The sequence below is a fragment of the Myotis daubentonii genome, chromosome 4, assembly GCF_963259705.1.
Source record: "Myotis daubentonii chromosome 4, mMyoDau2.1, whole genome shotgun sequence".
NCBI classification, from domain to species: domain Eukaryota; kingdom Metazoa; phylum Chordata; class Mammalia; order Chiroptera; family Vespertilionidae; genus Myotis; species Myotis daubentonii.
The window spans coordinates 73,833,632-73,847,931 of NC_081843.1; positions in this window are offsets into that span (position 1 = coordinate 73,833,632).

Consider the following 14,300-nt stretch of genomic DNA (forward strand, 5'->3'; position numbering starts at 1 on the left):
CCATGATAGTGGAAATGTACTTTAGAGACTTCAAAATTCAGAGAAAATACTATGTATAAAAACGTATAGATTGGTAACAGTAGTTATCTGCTCATGTGGAATTAAGGCTTGCTTTTATTTTATTCATTATGTTTTACTGTACTTTCCAAAATGTCTTTATAATAAGAACACATTGTTTTAAAAGTAATTAGAACATTACTTTTTAAAATGTACTACAGGACAGTAAATAGCCTAGAGAACAACTAAAAAGCCTGAAGCCAAGTTCACACTCTTACCCAAAATAAAAGCACAGGAGTAAGTTTTGTATCTGGGACAATAGTCTCCATTTCAACATATGCAAAGAAGAACATTACTGTAGCAAATGATGAATCAATACACATTTAATTGTTTAAATAATGTGTACTTGATATATAACTGAGAAAGTAGAAAAGGCCTTTTGTTTCTGATAATGGTCAAGTTTAAAATGGAAAAAAAAAGGAAGGATGATGGACAAGTATATGTAATATAAATAATCTAATATTTCACCTGCCCAGCAAGAGTGAGGAATGAGGTAATGGCATCCTTCATAGTAACTAGATTTTTGACCATTAAAGCATTGGAGTATCCCAGTAGTTACTAGTTTAGTTGGTTAATGCATTAATTACATATAGAAGTAACCTGGTGAATATGGGTGAGATGAACAGTGAGCCCAGCTCAGGCTGCAGGAAGCAGCTACAGTGGTGGGTATCAGGTGCTAGGGGGCAGTATCAGGGCTCTGACAAGGAAAGCTGAAAGCAGACATTCTCGATTTCACAATTCATCCAAACTCAGCAAAACTTAGAAGAGATTTCAGATGAACAGCATTTAATTTAAAAATAAATTGTGAATTTTTAATAGATAATGTAGACCAGGGGCCTTCAAACTTTTTAAACAGGGGCCAGTTCACTGTCCCTCAGACCGTTGGAGGGCTGGACTATAGTTGGAAAAAAAAACTATGAACAAATTCCTATGCACACTGCACATATCTTATTTTGAAGTAAAAAACCAAATACAATATTTGTATTTGCATGTGGCCCACGGGCTGTAGTTTGAGGACCCCTGATGTAGACACACATGGCAAAATTTTTAAGTCTTTCCCTGGCTGCTGTTCCCAGTAGAAGTCTTCCTTGAAGGTAACCACTCTTGCCTGCGAACTATTCCTCCAGGGGAACTCTATGCATATATAAGTGTGTACATGCATAAATAAGGATTTATATGTAAATGAAAGGAATTTTAGTTATTTAAGCACTTATCTACCCCTAACTTTTCCAAAATGATTTTATAGACAGCTATTGAAATATTTTTGTTTTTTTCTCAGCCTATCAGTTTATCCTAATTCCCCATACCCACCCTAGTGAGAGCCATTTAAAAAAATTTCACCTACTATTTCAATAATAAATAATAATAATATCTACAGCTCACTGAGTTCACAGTTTCACTTACTGTGTGCCTGGCACTACATTAAGCCTTTTACATACACAGTATTACTTACTCCTAACAAATCTGTGAGGTGGGCACCCCCTCTTTGTACTCCAAACCATGAACTCAGAGAGTTGGAATAGTTATCAGTGTGAGCTCTCAAGTTCCTTTGCCTCATTCCCAAAGGACCAAGTCCGCTTGGATACCTGCTGGGAGCGAGTTCTGTCATAACTGTTCTTGGGAGGCTGCCCATGTTCTTTGTGCTCTTTGAGAGCAATGAGATGAGGAAGGTCATAACACTAAAATCTTTGGCCTCCTACACAGATGTTTGAGGTGGGAGATAAATCCTGAATGGAAAGGGGAGGGCTAGAGCTGGAGATCAACCCCCTCTGTTTTATAACCTCCAGAGTAAGGTCTTTCACTAGTGCTTTGCTTTACTTATAACCCCATTTATTCACTCAACAAACATTTAAGTAGCATTTCTACAATGTTTCAAACACCATGTATTATTGGAGGTAAAGGATATCTCCTCCTTTTTTCCAAGGGGTGGGGGCGGGGGATACACACCATCTCATACAAGTTAAAATGTCCCTTGTCACATTGGTAATTCCTTAACTAATAAAGAATTTAAAGATTAATAAAATAAAATAAAATAAAATAAAATAAAATAAAATGTCCCCTGTTTCAATATGCAGATGGGGAAAATATCAGGACTTTTTGTTTTTCATTTAAAAGTTGGAATCATCTTTTAAACTGAAAGTGGCTTTTCATAGGTCTCTTCAGATTAAAAAATATTTCTTTTAGCCTTTAAAATCTCTGAAGAGGGTTTATGTTTTAACACCATGTAAAACAGTGTTTGCAAACTGTTGACATGGAAATGGGCCCACCTCTGTGTTTCCTTTGGCAAGGCCAGTGATTTTTAAAAATTGCATGTGAATTCTTTTATGTGGAGCCTTCCCTTTGCCAGTCTGACCAGACCCAGTTGTCCTACACTCTCATTCACATAGTCACCTTAACTTAAAGGCATTTGATTTTTCAACTGCTGTAAATGTATTTGGGGTTATCAAACACATGTGAGATGTCCTTTGGTCTGAATTCTACCAAATAGCCCCCAAATTGAAGGTTTTACTTTCCTTATATTTTCCTCTTGCTCTACCCCTGGTTGCTATTGCCCAGGGTCATAATAAAGAGGTGGTGAACATGGGCTTTTCATCTAAAATCCTCTTCCTGGGTGCACAGCCTTTGCTCACTTTTTCTTTTCTGATGGTACTTTATTCCCCCTGTCCATTGCAATGGCCACACTCACCAGTTATCCCACCCAGCACAGCAGGTGTATCAAACCACCTTACACAATTACTCCCTTTTTAGGGCCTTGGTTTCTTCATATGTAAAATTCAAGTTGAAGCTAAGTGACTTTCCAGATTTGTTTGGTAAGTGGCTTCACATGAAGTTGGCTTGACATAGACTAGAGCATAAGATAAATAGCCTTTTTCCTGGGCTCTCTCTTTGCTTTCCCCTGGCAGTTAACAAGTCTTCCTTAGGCTGGCTCCCAGGGTGCCTCAGTTTGTGCCTCCAACTTCTGCTCATTCCTAGTTCCTAGAGAAAGAACAGAGTTTTTCTGTTTGTTTAGTTTGTTTTGTTTGCTGAACTGTTCAGGACTTCCTTCCACTGTAGGTAAAAGTGCTTCTCTCAGCCCTGGCTGGTTTGGCTCAGTGGATAGAGTGTCGGCCTGCAGACTGAAGGGTCCCTGGTTCAATTCTGGTCAAGGACACATGCCCGAGTTGCTGGCGTGCAGGGGGCAGCCAATCAATGATTCTCTCTCATCATTGATGTTTCTATCTCTCTCTCTCCCTCTCCTTTCCTCTCTGAAATCAATAAAAATATATATATTTTTAAAAGTGCTTCTCTCAGAGCCGGCAGATCTGGCAGCTTGTACAGTCTCCTGGGTTCCACAGGAGAGTCCTTAAGTCATTTTCCAGTGAGTTCTGGTCACCCCCAAGTTCTTAAACTGTCCTCCCAGCATGGCAGTTGCATCCCACATTTGCCTTCTAGCTCTGGAAATGTTTCTCGTCTCTTCCTCCTTTCCTTTCATGTTTTCTAACAGCTAATTGGCCTGTTTTCTGTGGTCATGTGTCGTTTTGCTTCTTTTATAAAACAAGACAAAACAACCGGGGTCATACAATTCGTTACCAAAAGGAAATAGTCTGCCCTGTCAAGGCCATCACCCACAAATGCACCAGGACTTTGGGACAGTGTGTAACCCCTTGGTTGTCCAGTCATTCTGAAACTTTGTTGTTGTTTAAAATGGATATGAGAAAAGAAAAGCCATAATTTCCTGGGATAAGCAATCAATCCTTGGTTTCCTTAATCTTTGTGAGCTGTTGAGAGATAAACTAAGGCATCTATTGCCTCTTTGAGTGGAAAAATATGGAGTAGAAGCTATAGACCCCCGCTTTCCCATGGGGCTGCCACGTGATGTCTATGTGGTCTATTGGCTCCAGCACGTAGCTCCTGATCTGAGGAGTTACACCCCATGCCCTGGTCTAGAACCTTCAGGGGAAAACACACCAGGTTGGTGGGCATGTGGTGTGAGAAGGAAAAAGGGAGAGGTGGATGCATAAAGAAAAGATCAAGGAAAATCTGGTTCTGGTGGGGTGAGATGTGGTGTCCAGTCGGAGCAAGGTTAGACATGAGCACTGCGCTGAGGAGCTTATATTTGACTAGAGGCACCAGTGGGATCCCTCAGCCTGGCCTGCTCCCTCTCACAATCCAGGACCCCTCAGGGGATGTTGGGCTGCCGGTTTTGGCCCGGTCCCTGCAGGCTGGCCAAAACTGGCAGTCCGACATCTTCGAGGGATGTAGTAGTGTGCGAAGCAGCAGGCTGCCAGGGAGGAGCCTGAGCCCAGGCCCACCGCCATTGCACCTGCCATTGCTCCGTAGCACTGCTGCAGAGGCGGGAGAGGCTCACACCACCACAGCTGCACTTGCTAGCTGTGAGCCCGGCTTCTGGTACCCATCAGCTGAGCGGCACTCCTGCTGTGGGAATGCACTGAGCACCAGGGGGCAGCTCCTGGATTGAGCATCTACCCACTGGTGGCCAGTGTGTGTCATAGCGACCGGTCAACTGGTCATTCGGCCGTTTGGTCGCTTAGGCTTTTATATAGAGAGATGGGAAAATCACTACTAGGTTGGAACCAAAGATTCCTCCTCCCCTTCTTTTCTCATAAAAAACTTGATATTTTCTCATTTGTTGTTTCCTTATCAGTCTGTACATAACTGTTTTAATACCTGGGTGGAAGCTTGTGTAAATGTTCCTCCAAAGACATGTACAAAAATGTTTATAGCAGCCCACTCATAAATAGCCCAAAGTGGAAGCTATCCAAACATCCGTCAATAATAGAATATATTAATGAATTGTGCCATATTTACACAATGCAATGCTATGTAAATGATTCACTTATAACTACATTCAACAATATGGATGAGTCTTACAGATAGTATTGAGTAAAAGAAGCCAGACACAAAAGACAATACTATAAGATTAGTTTATTTAGTGAAAAAAAACCACAAAAAACAGACAAAACTAAGTTACGCTCTTAGAAGTCACACTGATTACTCTAGGAGGAAGGGGTGTGAAAGGAAGGGATGGGGTGATTCTGAAGTGCTGGCACTGTTCTCTTTCTTGATTTAATGCTGTGTACATGAGGGTGTTCAGTTTATGAACATTCACCAAGCTATACATTTACAACATATGTGTTTTTGGGGGGTATGTATCTTATACTCCAATAGAAAATGAAAAATAAAAATAAAAACAACACAAAACAGCAACTTGGCCTTTTGTAGATCCCACAAAAGGCCCATTAAACTAAAAAAACTAGAACAAGCCAGTCTAGATTTTGAATACAATCATTTCACTGGTGGTAGGGAATGATTTAGGCACATGGTATTAACTCTAATAGTTTCCTTGTTATAAAAGTAATCCATTTTGAAAAATAAAAGTAAACTTAGTATTTAATATATGCATAAAGTACCCAAAATTCAAAAGGTTATTAATTGTTAATGAGATTAACTATACAATCATGATCTAGAATAAACAATAAAAAGGAAAAATTAAAACACTATTTCAGGGTGTCAGTTTCATTTTATTTTTAAATGACTATTAGGTTAGCATTGCATAATGTGTAGAAGATGTATTTTTTAAAGTTAATTACTTTAATTTTAATTAATTAGTTAATTAAAATAGGTAAGACATTCACTTGGTTCAAAATTTTAAATTTTAAAAAGGGTATCCCGTCCCTTGCGTACTCAGTTCCCCCCACCCAATCAACCAATGTTCCAGTTACTTTGTGTCCATTCAGAAATACTTTACGCACATGCAACAAACATGCTTAAACATTTGTGCCCCCCATTTAACCAGGCACTGGTGCACCACAGACACTGTCGCCACCTGGCTTTTTATACTTAACAGTATGTCTCCACAATTATTTCATATTAATAGACGAAGTGCTGCCTCTTTTTAATAGCATAATATTTTATTATGTAATATATCATGACTTATTTACTAGTAGCCTGTCCCTACTGATGGACAGTGACATTCTACCATGTTTTGCCACTTCAAATAAAGCTGAAATAAATAGCTTCCCACATACATCATTTCATACATTTGAATAAATGTCTGTCTGGCAAATATGGAAGACTAGTTAACTTTGTATTATCAGGCATTCATTTGCTTTCTCCTGTTTTACTCTTGGTTCTTTAAGATTCAGGTCAAAGTTTTCTTTGGGAAATCCTTCCCTGCCCACCCTTTCCCAATTTTACCCCAGAGCAGGAACTTTGTGTGGACTAGGGAACCCAATCTCCGTCCCAAGTAGGAAAATGTATTTCAAGTCTCAAGATATCTATAAATGTGTAAACATACTTAAGAACACAGCTAAGAAATGCTTATACCTACAAAGTTTTAGCTATAAAATATTAAAGAAATCAATATAAAATTAAAGAGCAGAATGTTTTAAATTGGGATTCCTGAGATACGTGCTTGGTTTCATGTAGTTTTTCTGGGACTCGACTCTGGGAAGCCAGAGTGAAAAGGTGGGAAAAGTAAGACAGGAAAGATGGGTAGAGTCTGTATGTGCTGCCTGTGGCAGTTGCTAGCTGTAGGCCATTTTGAAAAATAAAAATAAGTTTAATGTATTCAATTGTCTACTTGGAAGGTCAGGGTGCTGGAGCACTAACCCACTGAATCCTTGCCCCAGTGATTGGAGGTTGTCCTGAGGACATTAGCTCCCTCACACTTTTGGTCGTTTGCCAGTGGGAAGAGGGGTCTGCAGCCACACAGGAGAGCGCCCTGGGTCAGTAGGTGGGATGACCCTAGGACAGCGGTTCTCAACCTGTGGGTCGCAACCCCTTTGGCGGTCCAACGACCCTTTCACAGGGGTCGCCTAAGACCATCCTGCATGTCAGACATTTACATTACGATTCATAACAGTAGCAACATTACAGTTATGAAGTAGCAACGAAAATAATTTTATGGTTGGGTCACAACATGAGGAACTGTATTTAAAGGGCCAGAAGTTGAGAACCACTGCTCTAGGAAGACACTGTAGGTGCCAGGTGAGTCTGAGCCACAGGGGAACTGGCCTCCACAGCTGCAGTTGAGTTTCAGTCAGAGTTGTGGAGGGAATGGGACAGGGCACTGGTCCTGTCTGCTCTAGTTATGTGATGAATTGAGTGTACAAAATGGCAGGCATGCCCAGCCAGCATGACTCAGTGGTTGAACGTCGACCTATGAACCAGGAGGTCACAGTTCAATTCTCGGTCAAGGCACACGCCCAGATTTCGGGCCTAATCCCCATGGTGGGGCATGCAGGAGACAGTCAGTCAATGAGTCTCTCTCATCATTGATGTTTCTGTCTCTCTTTCCCTCTCCCTTCCTCTCTGAAATGAGTAAAAATCTTTTTTTTTTTTTTTTTAAATGACAGGCACTGCTGTGGCTTGAAATTCTGGTCTGGAGTTCCCTACAGTGTCAAATAGGGAACTCATTCTGGGTGCTTAGAACTAGTAACTTATTTGTACAAGGCCCCAAATTGTATTGCATAACAAGTCTGTGAGATATCTTTCTCCTGACTCTTTTTTTTTCTTTATGATAAGATATACATGACTCACAATTTGATTTTAACCATTTTCATATGTGCAGTTCAGTGCCATTAAAGACACTCACACTTTTGTGTAACCATCACCACCATTCATTTTTTAGAACTTTTTTTTATCTTCCCAAACTGACACTTAGTGCCCATTAAACAATAACTTGCCATGTACTTATTTGCTGACAACCACCATTCTATTTTTTGCCCCTGAATTTGACTACTCTAGGTACTCGATACAAGTGGAATCATACAGTATTTGTCCTTTTATGACTGGCTTATTTTACTTAGCATGGTGTCTTCAAGGTTCATAACATGTGTCAAAACTTCCTTCCTTCTAAAAGCTGCATAATATTCCATTGTATGCATCTACCACATTTTCTTTTGTTTATCCATCCACTTGTTGATTTAAGCTTGGGTTACTTCTATTTTTTGATTACTGTGAATAATGCTGCTATAGACATGGGTTTAAAGAAATCCTTTTGAATCCCTGCTTTCAATCCTTTTGTGTATACACCCAGAGTGGAATCATATAGTAATTCTATTTTAATATTGTAAGGAACCGCCTTACCATTTTCTATAGTGGCTATGCTATTTTACATTCCCACTAAGAGTGCACCAGGGTTCCAATTTCACCATCTTCCCACTGACACTGTTTACCTCTAATTGATGTCCTTGATATTTCATTGTGGTTTTGATTTGTATGTCCCTAATGATTAGTAATGCTGAACATTTTTTCTTATGCTTGTTGGCAATTTGCATGACTATTGAAGTCCTTTGATCATTTTTTAAATCAGGTGTGTTTTTGTTGTTTTTGAGTTGTAGAAGTTCTTTAGGGGCATTAACCATAATCACATATATGATTTGCAATTATTTTCTCCCTTTTCATGGTTTGCCTTTTTTCCTCACTCTTTTTTTTTTTTTTTGGTCTGTTTTTAAGATGTTGGGGCTTAAGCTGATTTAGTGACTTGTCAAGATCACAGATATCTTTATTGGAGCCACTGGGACTTGATCATGGGCCTTGATGCTTCACCTACTTTCCTTTTTGACTATTTTATCCCAACCCCTAGCATTTGGTTACACTGACATAAAATGTAGTTTGAGCTGTGGCAATTGTTACTGTATAAACAAAGTACCAACAAGAGTTTTGCTTGTTCTTTGGATGACCCGGCTCTTGCTGCTATCCTCTTAGTCCTCCTCTCCCATCAGTCAGTGGTGATGCTTATATAGATACAGAATGCACCTGGCTGACTTTAGTTACATTAATTAGCTAATTAATTAATTTATTTTATTTTCTCCATTATGTCCTCCTTAAAATGTTCTATTCTGTTCCTTAAGGTGTTTTTAAGAATCAGAACATATTTTCCAAAGGCTATTTATTCATTCTAATAACGTCTTTAAAATGTGGCAGAAAAACCTAGCCATGGTTGTCTCCATAGGAGCAAGCTTCCATGCTCTGAAAATTAATCCTAAAGCACTGATGATAGCACTGCCGGCCACTGCCTGCATTTCTGCCTGACACAAGGCAGGCCTCCAGTGAATATTTGTCAAATGGATGCTGCAATGCCACAACAAAGGGAGAGAATTTGTCAGGAAAGTGGGCTCAATTGTTTAATGTACCAGGAAAAAGGAGCAGTATTTTCTACATTATGGCCTCTGGAAATTGGTTTTATTTGTCTCATTCTCCATGCCTGAGGCTTCAGGGTACCACATACCCAGGAGGAGGCAGGAATAAATCTCTCCAGAAGAACACAGCAAGCCTAAGTAGGCTATCTGGCTGGATGTTGACGGGAACCAGGCCCTGGGCCCTTTTGATGAAAGGGTCCTGCTTCCCCACTGTATTATGGGAGGTTGTGAAGAGGATTCGTGAAAAAGCAATGAAATTTTCGGACCTTTCAACATGATTTCTTTTCAACAATGACCCCTTGAGTAAACCACTGCACCTCCTGGGCCTCCACTTTCTCTCATCAACGATAATAGAGTTGAACCAGAGAGAGATTCTCCTGGGGCCCTGAAATGCTAAATTGCTATTTTAATATTCAATTAGAAAGATGTATGGAAAAATAAATTGAGCAGGTCTAAGAGTTAAATATAAATAAATACTCTATTTTAAATCACGGCCTCATGGTCATTAAAGATTCTGGAAAGCTCAAATAGACTTTCCCCCCTCTTTTTAGTTTGTATTTCAATTATTATCTCTAACATAATCTCAGCTTATGACCTTAATCTATATAATAAAAGCCCAGCAGCTGTTATGGCGAAATGACCAGCATGACCGGTTGCTAAGATGCGCACTGACCACCAGGGGGCAGATGCTCAATGCAGGAGCTGCCCCCTGGTGATCAGTGCGCTCCCACAGTTGGAACACCGCTCAGCCAGAAGCTGGGCTCACAGCTGGCAAGTGCAGCGAGGTGGTGGCAGGAACCTCTTCCCGCCTCTGTGGCAGCGCTAAGGAGTGGCAAGCCAAGCATTAAAGAGTGAGCAGGTGGGCGGTTAGGAGCGAGGGGACCCGTATTGCGAGAGGGCCAGGCCGGGCTGAGGGACTCCCCCCCCCCCCCCCCCGCGAGAATTTCATGCATCAGGCCTCTGATTATGTAATAAAAATGATATATATTCACACATATAATTAAATTCTAATGTGATAGTATCATAGGGGTAATTGTAGTCAACTGAATATTTGATTTCTGTTTGTTAATGTGACCATGTTGTCTGCCTGCCTGCCAGCCTTTGAATATTTTTCTATGTATTGGTATACTTTCCTATTTTAGGAGTCCTGCCTTCCCAAGGGAGAAGTCCCAAAACTCAGTTTCCTGACAGATAGGTTGTAGCAGGCCTGTGACTTTGGCCCTATTGGTCAGACACATGAACTTGAGAGCCTGACTGAGAAGCAAGCTGGTGATGAAGTAGACATCAGGAGGAATCCCTTTTCTGGCCTGGGTTGTGGCCCAGGCAGCAAGTGATGGATGTGGGTCCTCACAGCTACTGTCAATAGTAGGTTCACACACAGACTGCTGTGCCTGTTGTGACTCTGGCCCTCCTGGAGGTTCTGTGAACTTCCAGGTAGCCTTCCCTAAATCATTTTCCTGCTTAAACTCAACAGAGTGGATCCTGTTGCTGGCAAACAAGAGCATTGACTGGAGGAATTCATTTCCCAAAGTCTCTTACGTACCCAGGATTGAAGTATTTACTTTCCAAGGCCAAAAAATAATCTTTGCGGTATCTGTCCTTAAACTCAATTATTTAGTCCGTAAAATAATATGACTGTTGCTTTAGTAACAATTATTTATTCATTCAACAAATCTTGTGCTCAGAGCTGAAAGGCTATGGTGATTTGTAAGACACAAGCCTTGTCTCTGAAAGCTCACATCTGTTGTAAAGCTGAGCATCTATTCTTGGGTGACTTAATTATTATAATAATGCTTAACATTAATGAGTACGTACTGTGCTTGCACACGTGTTAACTCGTTGAACCATCCCAACAATTGGAAGAGTAGGTACATCTATTATTCCTACACATGAGGAAAGCCAAGTCTCTTGCTGGAGGCCATGGAGCCAGTAAGCAGCAGAGCTGAGATTCAAAGCCAGGTGGCCTGGCCCCAGACCCACATCCTTAACACCCCTCTATGCTTGTGTCGCTGACAGCAGTTCGATTAAGACACTACCATTTATATTCTTCACCTTTGAAACTGCTTCCCTCTCATTATAAAACTGAGAATCTATCAGCAGTCACTATTGAACCAGGAAAGAGTAAACATTCCTCCCTTCTTTTTACAGATAAAACCAATCACCCCAAATGGACCATAACCTTTCCCTCAGTGCCCTTGGGCACAGCTGAGCAAGACTAGGACTTAAAAAAAACCCACACCAGAAACTAAATGCTTCACCTCCCTTCCCTTGCTCTTTCCTCTCTGTGACTTATTCTTAACACAATAGCAGAGTGATCCTGTCCCTTCCCTGTTCAAAACCCTGCAGTGTCCTTTCCTCTTACTCAGAGTAAAAACCAAAATCCTTGTTAAGACATAAATTCTCACATAATTTGACTCTGCTTACTTCTCAGATTGCATCTCCTGTGATGCTTTCCCCTCCCACAGTGCCTGGCTCCTAAAAGTCTTAATAAATTTGTTGAATAGAGTGAATGAATGAATGAATGAGCAAGTAGGTAAGAAAAAGAACTACTTTCCAAAGGGAGTTAGTGAGGTATCTATTACTTCTAAAATCAGAATATACAGTGTATCTGTTCATTATAGCAACTTGTAAGTCTTCTTCAGCATGGAGAGAAGCCCATGGGAACTAATATTTCTGAATCTCCTAACTGGAAAAGTATGATTTACCAATTTTGTTGTTACTGAAAGTGGTTTAGAATAGTGCTAGTATATCCCACATTCATCTCTTAGAGAAACAGTTAAAATGGCTGTGTTGGCTTTACTTTTTCTAAAACTTTAAAATGGCATATTTTAAATGGCAATGATACATTTTAAAAATTTGTTTAGTATTTTTAAATGTTTTATTTGTTTGTTTAGATTCCACATATGAATGAAATCATACGGTATGTGTCTTTCTCTGTCTGAGCTATTTCATTTAGCATTATAGCCTCAAGGTCCACTCATGTTGTCACAATTGGTAAGATTTCTTTTTTATGGGTGAATATATATATGCCACAATTTCTAAATCCATTTATCTGTTGATGGACACTTAGTTGTTTCCATATCTTGTCTATTATGAATAATGTTGCAATGAACTAAGGGGTACAGGTATTTTTTGAATTGGTGTTTTCATATTTTTTTTTGATAAATATCCAGAAGTGTGCATAGTTAGATCATATGGGAGTTCTATTCTTAATTATTTGAGGACTCTTCATAGTGGCTGCCCATCAACAGTATATGAGTGTTTCCTTTTATCCGCATCCTCTCCAAACACACCTTTGTTGAGTTCTACATTCTGCCAGGTACTGGGAATACAACAATTAATAAGATATTTTCTCTGCCCCCTCAAGTCAGTGGCAGGTAAGTAAATAGGAATGATCAAGCGAGTATTAAAACTACATAGTATTCGTACAGCCAGCATGGCTCAGTGGTTGAGTGTTGACCTATAAACCAGGAGGAGGTAACAGTTCCATTCCCGGTCAGGGCACGTGCTCAGGTTGCAGCTTGATCCCTAGTGTGGGGCATGCAGGAGGCAGCCGATCAATGATTCTCTCTCATCATTGATGTTTCTCTCTCTCTCTCCCTCTCCCTTCCTCTCTGAAGTCAATAAAAGTGTATTAAAACAAAAAACCGACATGGTATTCATGATACACCTAGGGCACTATGGAAGTCCATAGGAGAAGTACAATGACTATCAGGCCAATCAATAAGTAAATGTTATTTGAATAATGAATGGATGAGTGAGTGATTGAGTGAGTGAATAAATGAATGAATGAGGGAATATAATTGGTATGAGAGTACAGAACCTGCAAGGCATGTAGTCATCATCAAAGGAGAGATGCTTCTCCAATTTCACTATTTTGAATGAGATGAAACATGACTGCGGGAGTGCCAGCAATGCTGCAGTCAGCATGTCCAATCCACTTGGCTGAAGACATCATAAAATGGCTCTGATGGGCAAAATTGCACCCTTCTGAAGCTCTTTCCAGCTTTTTCATAATTAATTAAATAAAATATGTGCTTGTCTTCAAGGCAGCTGACTGTACAGCCAAAATGGATTGCTTAATGTTGCCTATGATTTTGCATCAGGTATCAGGTCACAGCTGTGATCATGGTGAAGCAGGAATTGTTTTTCCAGCTGAACTTTGCTCCTTAGTTTCAGCACACCTCTTGGATCCCTTACATGGTCTCTGTGCCAGTTATTTGCTAGTCTGTATTGCTGATTCTACACACGGCACAGCACGGTTTATCAGAGGGACATTTACTCTTGATAACTCTGTGGTACGGTAAACATCTGCTGTGGAACTGGAAAGAGCTAGTTCAAGCCAGTTCTTAGTTTCCCTGGTCATTCTTACATTTTTATAAACAATTACCTTTTTTTTTTTTTCATTTCTTCCTACTGAAAGTCATAGAAATCTTGCCTTTAAAAACAACCCTCATTTTAATACACTAAATTGCTTAAAGTAATTATAAATAAGATTTTAATGTTTTAGTATGAATTTTTAAAAGTTGGAGTTATAATTGCATGATTTGAAATACTTTTCCCTGATATGTTTTTATTATTATCTGAAGAATGATCCAAACACTATATAATTGTGGGGTCTTTCAATGTAGGAAATCTTTCTCTTAAAGAGTTTCCTTTACTGGATACCTGCTTGACTCTTGTAAGTTTTTATCAACTTCCATCTCATCAACATTCTATTCCAGGCTTTACATGCACTTTACCCCAAATGAAACCAGCATGTTTAACAGATCTAGGATGACTTTTGTCTTATCAATAATGCCCAGACAACAAGTTATCAAAGCAAAGCAGCACACAATAAAGTTATTAAATTTTCTTCTTGAACACAATTTCCAGTGGCTACTCACTGTTTCATCAAATGGGTGTAAACTACATTATTGCTCAGGCCAATCTTTATGTCATATCTCATCTTCTTTTATTACTCTCTGTCTGCATATCTTCTTTTTTTTTTTTAAAAAAATACATTTTTATTTATTTCAGAGAGGAAGGGAGAGAGGGAGAGAGAGATAGAAACATCAATGATGAGAGAGAATCGTTGATTGGCTGCCTCCTGCATGC